We start from the raw sequence: 10398 nt of genomic DNA on the forward strand, positions 1-10398 counted from the left end.
TCTTTCCACATTGTTTTACTAAGAGTTCTTCATGCACAGTGGCACAGATCCACTTCAGCTCAGTGTCCAGAGAAGATGGAGATACTTTCTCCCAGCCCATGGGTATCACTGGAGACATGTCCCTCACATGCATGTTCCACACACAGGTGTTTTCATAGAATGAATCATAGAATGGCCTTAGCTGGAAGGGACCTTAGAGATCATTTTAATCCAGCCTCCCTGCTGCCAGGGACGCCACCTCTCAACTAGATCAGGCCCTTTAGGCTGGGTTTTTGCTCAGAAACATATTTGTGCAGCCAACAGACGAGTCTGTAAAAAAAACAGCTTGCACTTTCATCCCATGTGATGCACACCTGTTGCTCGGGTGTTAGCTTCTGAGTAAAGTCACAGCAGACCGGTACAGTCGCAAACCGGCTGTGAGGATCCCAGCAAGCACAACGGAAGCTGCTGTGAAGGGAGGGAGTCGCTTCCGTGTGGTGTCAGTCCCTGAGTCAAAAGTGAGTAGCTCACGTTAGGGAAGACCAAGTTTTTCAGCAGCATCTGTAAATGTCTCTGCCGCGGGCTGCGTTCTCAGGGTAAGGCATCCCTCTCAGCCCTTCTTGAAGGCAACTTGGAAAGCCCATTGGGGCCCTTCAGCTGTTTTGCAAAGATAGTTCTGCTACCTGGTATTTCTCCGCCGTATCAGCTCCATTAAGATTATGGGCCAGACTTATTGATTACTTTCTAATCTGTGCCCTATTAAATTCACACATCCATCTCACAGTTACATACGTGGCATCATTCGCTCTTCAGCAATGCCCCATTAGTTCCTATTACGGAAAGCACAGTGGTCGTTCTGTTGTCGCTGCCTCATTAACCACAGTATGTACCTGATCCATGGTACATCGTGCTGGCCTGGGTCCAGGTAGCAGATTCATCACAAAAAAGCCCAGGCTGGCTCCTTGCCTGACACCCAGCACTTGAAGTATGATTTTCAAATGTTCTGTGTGTGAGAAACACTTAGGTACCGCAAGTGTCAGATCCCTTTCTGTGAAACTATTATTTGCCTCCAGATAGAATGGGAAACAACTTGTCTCTGATCATAGCAGTTACTTATAAGCTGCCAGACTGGAGGGATAAGTGAGATAAATTAAACTGTGAGAGCTCGCTTTCCAAGAAACAGTTCACTGTATTTGCTCACGCATTTAAGTAGGCATGCAGCTTTTAGCCGGTAATCAAAGCACGGTAGCTCAACCAAAAGGATCATATTTAGTACACCAGATCAAAAAGCAGCTAACTGAGAGTCATGTACTGATACAGTCCCTCCAGGTTTTTCAGTGCTCACCCGCTACCTCTGGTACCTCCGCCCGCTACCAGAGACAGGAGCCTGCAAGACAGCTGCTCTTTTGCTGCCTGTTAGACCTTGTTGCAAGTAGAGCAGGTCATGATCAGACTCAATAAAAGAACAAGCAACCACAAGCTTATTCCTTCACCACCTCCACCTCTCACAGCCCCATAAAATCCCCCTTCGCCAACCGGGAGAGGATGCAACTGGTATTAGCTCAAAGGCGAGGCTTTTCTGTGCCCATTTCCCGCACTCTTTGATGGCGTTGTGGATGGAGATTCTGAAATGCCTCCTCCAGCTATGTAATTTGTCTCCACACAAATGTGTTTTGAATGCACATGGTTACCAGATGGAATTTCACATTCGACGTCTTAAGGGGACCAGATGAGCACGAAGAGGCTGTACAGGCAGTGCATTGTGCTTCCGATATTAGTGCATTCCTTCTCACGGAGGAAGTGGCCTGTAATGGGAAGTCCCATCTGTCACTGAGATACTTGTTGAAATTGAATGTTCTGATTGAGGTTTTTTTCAAGACTGGAAATATTTTGATCCCATCAGCTATCCTTTTAGCTTTGATCCCACAGTGGAGGTACAGATAAAAACATGAGAACATTTGGTTTACTGCAACTACCAAAAATGATGATGTGTGGTTATTAGCAGTCAGAATTTTAAGAGGTGCAATACAATCACCTTGGCATAACCTGGAAAACTTTCTTAAAGGAGAGATTTATGCACTTGGAACTCCTGTGGCTTTATTTTTTAGCTGAGATTCCCACATCTATCTGTGAAGCCTGTCCTCCTCAAAAAAACCCTAAGTTGGCATAGCAAAAAAGGAAAAAAAAAAAGAGGAGATAAGAAGTTGAGTGTTTAGACCCAAAGGGTTTTGAAGGTGCACAAAGAGAAATGGAAGACAGGAGTACCAGGAAATTGCTCTTAGTAAACAACAAAGCTAACAAGAACATTAAAAAATTATTATGTCTAGTTTGGATCAAAACTATGTGGTCCCATGTAAAGTTTCTGAAGATGCTCTGGGAGCCAATGTTTGAGGTCATCCTGAATTTATTTTTTCCTTATCTTTGGTTTGGGTTTTGAAGAGGAAAAATTGCTGTGAGCAGAAGGCCAACAGCATCATAACTGTGGCTGTAAATCCTACTGGCAGGATTTGGTGAGGGAGAAATATCTGTGAACCAAATCTCACCATCCACCACAAACCCTTCAGCCAGGCATTGCTTCATCCCTCCAAGGGTGTGCTTCGATTTCTGTCAGGTGCCTCCAGCTAGCCAACATCATGCTTGGCTGGCTTATCATCTTTTAGTGTTCATGATCAGCATCTTCTCTTGACTCACCAGGGTAAACCAAAGAGGCCAAAAAAAAACCAAAACAAAAAAAAAGAGAAAGAAGAAATGTTAACTCAGTGAGAGAACAGCATGTGAAAACCAAGGCAAGATTGTCATCACCTACCAATGCAAGCTACTGCTGGGCCAGTCCCCAAAAGTGGTGACAGGCTGCTGAGCTGTCTCTCATGCACAGAGCTTCTGGATCACCTCTGGGGTGGGACAGAGAAGCTGTTGCTGGGGCTCTGCCACCTGGCTTATAAGGAGCTCAGGAGTGAGGTCCCCCTTGCAGACAGGACACTGCAGCTACTGTGTGGAAAGTTTCAGCCCACCCTGACAGTGCTGTCACCTTTCCCACCCCATCCCAGTCAGGCTTTTGCTCTGCTAGTCACCTCAGCTACCCTCTCTGCAGGGTCTGGCACTGCGGGAAGGAGCCGGTGCCATGTAGGACATCCCTGCCCTACCTGAATAGCACTCTGGGAATGAGACGGACCTGAGAACCAGGAGTGCTGCCTTGTCCCTGGCCATTCATCTTCCCGGGTGCATCCCTTAGCTTGGGAAGGAGCTTTTCTCTCCCAAATCAAGCTGGAGTTGGTGTCCAGGCTCATCTTTTCCCAGCTCCCTACAGGCCTGTTTCACTAAGCCGTGCAGAAAGAAACCTTAGCCTAGGTTCAAGCCTGAGGAACCCCTAGTTTTCCAGGGAGGTCTAACAAATGCATTTACTCCGGAAACTGCCACTTACAGACACTTGTGGCTTTCCATTAAGTCAAAAATTACTGTGGCCAAAAGTCTGTTCTGTGAAGGTGCCTGTTTCTTATCCCTAATGTACTCAGCCCTGTTTCTGAAGATTACTTTCATCTCAGACTAATATTGAAACCCCTTAATTATTAGTGATGCCTGCATGTACTGTTCTGGGCTGGTGCCAGCCAGGGGGTAACTTATTAACAGTTTCTAGTCGAGTGAAAATCAGCGCGTGGGAAGTGAACACTGTATTACCAAATGACCTTTTCACTTTGTGCCTGTGCTGCTTGGCTCAGCGCGATGTCTCGGCGCTGTTGAACGGTGTTTCAAAACCCATTGGTAGGGAAGGGAGAGGTTGGGCTGTCCTGCATGGGCTAGGGGTGGTTTTGCCATCTAGAACTTGGCCAGCTGGACAGTGAGCATTTGTCTCACTCGTGGCAACCCACTTGCTTCACCTGATGGTGGGTCCAAAATCAGCAGTGAAGACCGTACGGTGAGGGTCTTTGGGCAAGCATTTCCTCATGACAGGAAGGGGCTGAGAGCTGCTGTTTCTTGCCTAGCACCAGGAAACACCCACTCCATGCAGATACATATTATGGCCAGTGGAAGAAAAAGCATTTCTTCACCAAGCCTTGAATCCCAGCCTGCTAAGATCACCAAAGGGTAACCTGGACTAGAGTGAGTCCCCTGGGGTCTTACAGGATAGAGCTTTTTCAAAAGCACAAGGTTCAGCTCATGATAAATACCAGTAGGGAGAGTTCAGCATTGGCTCATGCTTTATTACCCCTTGGTTATTGGGGATCTGCTGCTGCAGCACGTTCTCCCTCCTGAGACAGCTGATGGAAACCAGCAGCCTTTCTGCACATCTTTGAAATGGGAGTTCACACCAGAACTATCCCCAGGAAGGGTGGAAGGCACTTGGGATTAGCAACCATGTTTTGCATCAGGCTCTGCATAAAGCTCGACAGGATGGAGCTCTGTGCTTGCAAGTCCTGCTGGACTCTGTGCTGGAAAGCTGTACACTAGCAGCTGAGGAAGCCGGGACAACCCATATGCTTACAGCAGAAAATTCAAAGCAAGGGCTAATTTACTTGAGCTCTGCTCAGCTGAGTCCAACACATCCTAAATCCATCCGCCAAAGATAAAAGCTATGAAGATAACGTTGATTGACCTATTTGCAACTGCACCCACTTGGCAATCACATCCCTGTATTGAGTTACATGCACCTATAAAGTGGTCAGCTCTTCTTTATCCTTGTTTCTTGTCCCAGATCTGGAAATGAAATGACCTAGGGCTGCTGTACGAGAGCCCTCGGTGAATCATTTTTCATTAGGGCATTTCTGTTACTGTCGGGTTCCTCCCGCACTTAAGCTCCAGCCCAAGCAAAGTTTTTAACCCACTTTCTTCTGAAGTAGTTGATTTAGTCACTTGGTAAATGCATATTTCCTACCCTTTAAAACTATTTTCTCCTTTTCTAACTTGTTTTCTTTAACAACAAAATGCCTTCCTACAAAGCTTCTGTGAAGAAAATTGCGGTGGTGGAGGGATGGTAACAAAATGAAACCAGATCCGCTCTCTGGACTTAAGTGTCGATAAAATTGTCTGAAGATGCCTTTGTTACCTCTGAGAGTTTAGGGGTTCAGCTGAGGTGCTGCGCAGGCAAGGCAGTTTCCTACCACATCCCTGACAACTCGTGTGTGTGTGTAGGGGAGAGAATTCAACGTGTGCATCCAGCTCCCCCGACACCTCTTCTTGGCTGTAGGCTCTGAAACCTCCTGTGTAGCCTTGAGCTCACTCTCTCTGTGGTAGCATTAGTCTTCATCTTCCTTTAACACTGGATTTCCAAGTTCTCCTAACCCAGACACCACAAATTTGCACGCTTTAGTGTTCATCTAGAGAAACTTTCCTCTCCTAAGCACTCTGGAAACCTGCACAGGCACTTCAGAAGATCCCAGGGTCTGTGCCCATGCCTGAGATGGGTTTGCTGGAGATGGTCCTGGGGCAACAGAGATGGTGTGGCCATATGGGTGGTCATGAGGAGGACAAAGATGGGGTAACTCTGTCTTTCTGAAAGAAGCAATGGGAAAGTTTGATGAAAATACAGATTTTCTAGCTCCATGTGCATGGCTTATCAGGGACTTCTTTGTCTTCAGCAGGCGCCAGTGATACTTTCTTGAGACTGTGTGGGCTACTGGCCTAATGTTATTATTTTCCACAGCCTTTGCTCTCACTCACATTTTAATTCTTTACTCCCTTTTATGTTCTTGTGAACAGAATCCCACACAAATGTCTCAGAGTCTTGCAAAAAAAAAAAAAAGGCTCAAACCATTGTCATCTTTAAAGGTACTTTTTCAGGCCTTTTCTTGTGCTTTCCCAGTAGTTTTGGGGGAAAAAAAAGAGCCTCTTTGCTTAGCAACATTTTACAGAGGCAAGTTGTGGTGATGGGATTTAATCCAAGACATCTCTTCAGCTTTCCTGAGCACCTTGTTGGGCTGCAGGGAAAGGCAGGAACTTCTTTGTTGCCTTTGTTCCATTGTACAGTTAGACAGGCACAGCACTATCCAAAAAGGGACAGTTTTCACCCCTTTCACCGATTTAGTTCTGGCTTGAAGGATTTTTTAGTTCCACCGTGAGACTTCAAAACACTCAACTTCTCCACACACCCATCTGGTCCTTGTTCTCCTCTTCTCTGATCTCCTCATCCACTTCCTTTCCAGTTTCTGTAGATTTTCCTATTTGTTTTTGGAAGAAAGTTGAGGATAAATGACTCTAGGGCAGGTCCCATCACTCACCCTTGAGCTTTTTGATTCCTGCTCAACATCAGGGCTCCCTGACAAGCCATGACTCCTTGGCATGCAGATTACAGAACTGACTGAAAAGTCAATATTGTGAATCTGAAAAGTTCACTTTAGATTAGCTACAACTTTATAAGTATTTTGTGACTGTATTTTAGAATTCTTAATACAAGTCTTCATGATTACAGTACTTCTGAATTTGAAACTGAGCCTTCTATTTGAAGACTATCAAGAAACATCTCTTGTATTTTCTCCAGAGAAGGTTTTATGCACAAGACACATCAAAACTGGTCCTTAGTATCCACAAAGACAAGGTTTTATCCTTAAAGAATATTTTTTTGGAAAAATTCTTTCCCCCTTCAAGGGGCTGAGTGAAGCCAGGCAGAAAACACTGGTCCTTCCAAATTAAAAAGTCAGAAGGCAAAACGGAGTAGCATGACTTACTTCTCTTGTAAGTCAAGTAGCATGTTTGCTGCAGTGAAGGGGGGGATTTAGTGTGAGAACGATGTTGATCACAAACTGATGGCTTAGTTGTCAGTCAGCAGGGCTTATCCTAAAAGAAGAATTTTTCAGTTTCCCATGCTCTGCCAGCGAGGAGATGCACAAGGAGCTGGGAGGGAGCACGGCTGGACCAGCCAAGGAGCTATTCCACACCGTAGGACATTCACTACATAAACTGGGGGAAGTTGGCCAGGAGGGATCGATCGCCGCTCGGCCATCAGTCAGCAACTGCACTGTGCATCATGTGTCTCTCTTGAGTTTGATTTCTCTCTTTCATTGGCACCATTATTATTAATAATAGTTGTTATTATTATAATATTTTATTTTATTTATTAAACTGTTTTTATCTCAACCCGTGAGTTTTACTTTTTTCCCAGTTCTCCCCATCCGCCCAGGAGGTTGGAGGAGTGAGCGAGCGGCTGCCTGGTGCTTGGTTGCCAGCTGGGGTTAAATCACAACAGAGGGCAAGAGAAAATGTCTTGAAATGAGAGGTTTATAGAACTCATTGTTTATCTTTGCAAAACTAAAGAGCTTACACATCTGCCAGGGAAGGGAAGAAAAAGAAGAGGCTGGAAGCTGAAGGGGGACATTTTCAGCTTAGGAACAAGGCACGCATTTCCAGGAGAGATGGCAATTAAAAGTACTGAGACAGACAGAGGCTGAGTCAGCCTCCCACCACCCAGGCTGAGAAGGAGGTGAGCTGGGTGAGAAAGGAGCCAAGTGAGGTGGCTGCTGGGACTGGAAATCACTCTTTCTAATTTTCATTTCCTCATAGGCTCAGGCTGTCCTGCTCAGAAATGAAACTTAAAGAGAGACATGTCAGTGCTGCCTGAGAGGCAAGGAGCCACAACACCAGGTCCTAGGGTGCAGGAACAGGACAGCACAAAGTGGACACAGCCCTGGGGAACACGTGGGGCCAGCTGGGCTCCCCTTCAGCTCTGAAGGGGAGGGTAGGTAGGGAAGATGCTTGCAAGCGCAGAGGAGGGGTCTAGGAAGGGTGGAAAGGGCAGAAGGGAAAGACCTTCCCCTCCAACCATGTGTGCAGAAAGCAGTGCTGGAAGGGATGAGCCTGTTTTCGCTGTGGAGCTGTTACGGGTATGGAGCAGCTTCTACAAGCCCTGGAGCCTCCCATGTGTGCTCATGCCTGCGCTTCAGGCTGCTGCCCTGGGCAAGTGCCTGCTCTGCCTGTGTTACAGCAGGACTGACGTGTCATCTCCCATTGCCCATACCAGGAGATGCAGCTTCTTGCTGTGTTTTGTTTGAGGCAATATTGTTAAGTCTTAGCCCTGAAAGCAATGACATTGCAGTGCTCCTTTTCCATGAGCTACTTCCACGCACCAAAGATTGTCTTCCTCGACGGTCAGAGATAAATGTGGAGACCGTATGTGAGCCAAAGCCAAGCCAGTTCAGCAAACCCAGGGAGCTCTTCCATGAGACTGTCCGATTTTCACAGCTGGGTTACTGGGAAAATGCAGGAAAGGAAAGCGGAGACTTCCAACTTCAAAATTCTGCCTAAGGACAGAGGGAGAAGAAGACAGTCAGGTTTGTCTGGATAACTCAGTATCCATTGTGGAGATTTGGATGAAGTTGCTTCCTGATGGGGTAACGAGAGCTAAGTCTTTATCAATAAATCTCCTAAGGTGTTTCCCATCACAGAGAATAATTTATTTTGTAGGGCAAAGACAACATAGGTATTCCACTTTTGTGCAGTGCTCCAACAACAGAGCCTTCAAAATACAAAACCAAACAAGCACTGCACCAACAGACAGAAACTCTCAGAGTCTTCAGACAGCCTGGGCAGGAGTCCTGAGTCCAACCCACTAATGTGATGTCTTGGATTTCTTATTCATGGCACAGCTGCTTCCTGTAGATTTGAGATAACTTGCTTACAGAATCAATAAGGTAGCTCATGAGAAGCCAGGGGACAAAACTAGAATGTGTCAATGGAAAACAAGTGGAAGTGCCCAACTTGTCCCCAACACACGCCAGACACTGAAGGTCTCTTTGCCACCCTTTAAGAGTCAGACAAATCTCCACTGTCATTGCCCTGCACTGACTTTCAACTGGTTTTGGTTTCCCACACACCCATATTCATTCAGAAAGAAATGAAGGCTAAAATATTTGTCCAAATGACTTCAAGGGTTCTTTAGTGGATTAAACAAATCGAGTGTTCAAAAATGAGCATTTTAATTGTAGAGCCACGAGGCAGGCAGAGGTATGGTGTTCAGTGATGCTTCATAAATCTCGCCAATTTGTACGGTTAGCTTAAAATGAAAGCTGTAATTAAAAGCAAAGGAACGGCTAGTCTGGTTACAGACTAAATGGTTAGATTAAATATTATGCCGTGTCTGATTATTAATAGGCACGATAACTGTTTAATAGCTTGAAATTTTATTAATAGCACCACGGCAAATATTTCCTGTAACGCAAGATGCCCTCACCAAAGTCAAATATGAAAAGTTGCACCATTTTCCTCCAGTGGTAATTTCCACAGATTTTCTGCAACTTTTGCTCTCAGGTTTAGTCAACGTGACACCGGGCCACGGCACGGCTGGCTTTTTTTGGTGGGGAGAGAGGAGCCGTCCCATTCCTGTAACTGCAGAGCCACAAAAGAAACTGATTTCATTTTTCCCCTTACGTAAATGGAAGGTCCCGCTCCCCGTGACGCACGATCCTTGATTTCAAGAAGAAGTAACTCCGAGGTCACTTGCAAGGGAACGAGCCCGTCCCAGCCCACCCTGGCCACCCACTACCACCGGGCAGGGGTACAGGAGCCGTTAATGCAAAGGTGTGAAACCCCAATAAAAAGCACCACAAAAGCACCAGGCAACGAGGGAGAGCGAGAAGGGGAGAGGGCTGCTTGCCTCCACGTTGCCGTACGTGAGTGGCTGGTCGTGCTAGTTTGGTTTCAGTAACCTCAGAGTCAGCATTTCAGATGTCAGTAGTTTCCACTGACAGTGACTGAGCTCAGGCCAAGTCAGCGAGGGACGCAAATAAATAGGGGTAAAAATTCATGCTCGGTTGATGGAAAAGTCACATTAAACAGAAAAGTGACCTAGTTGAACGATCACCCAAGCTGCTTTTCTCACATAAACTGTCAGAACAGGTCTTGGCTGAGAAAAGGCTGACAACTGACTTGAGTTTGGCTGTAGAAACAACTGCCAAGATTTAAACACCACACAGAGGCTCTGGCCAGAAGGTGGAAGAGCTGGGAGCGCCTAGGGGAGAGCTAGCTGGGGCTGCTGGTGGAGGAGCACCCTGTCTTCTTCAACCCTGTCCCAATTCAAGGAGATATGGGGACAATTTAAAATAAAAAAGTATTAGAGTATGAGCAGCTCAAGCGGTAGGTAGCAGTCACAGAGGAGCAGAGGGGAAAGTTGCAGCCTGGCAGCTTGGTCTCAGGTGTTTAAATTGTGGCAAAATTGTTGCTTGGGCGAGTCCTATGTTTGAGTCTGAGCTCTTGTGCTTTTTTGGTCATCCACCTCTTTCCAGGCACTGCTCTGCCCAGGAAGACCAAGGCAATTTGCCAGGAGAAATCTGCCTTTCTGAGGTCAAGCTGTGACAAACCACCCCAGTTCGATAACCGTGTTTGAAGTGCTGGAGGCAGGCACACACCTCCGCCCCCTCCCCAATAAGCACCACACGGGAGAGCCTTGCACAGCTCTGGAGTGGTTGCATGTCACCAGTAAATGGGTTTTAAATT

Source organism: Apaloderma vittatum, unplaced genomic scaffold (assembly GCF_000703405.1).
Source record: "Apaloderma vittatum isolate BGI_N311 unplaced genomic scaffold, ASM70340v1 scaffold15076, whole genome shotgun sequence".
In the NCBI taxonomy this organism is placed as follows: Eukaryota; Metazoa; Chordata; class Aves; order Trogoniformes; family Trogonidae; genus Apaloderma; species Apaloderma vittatum.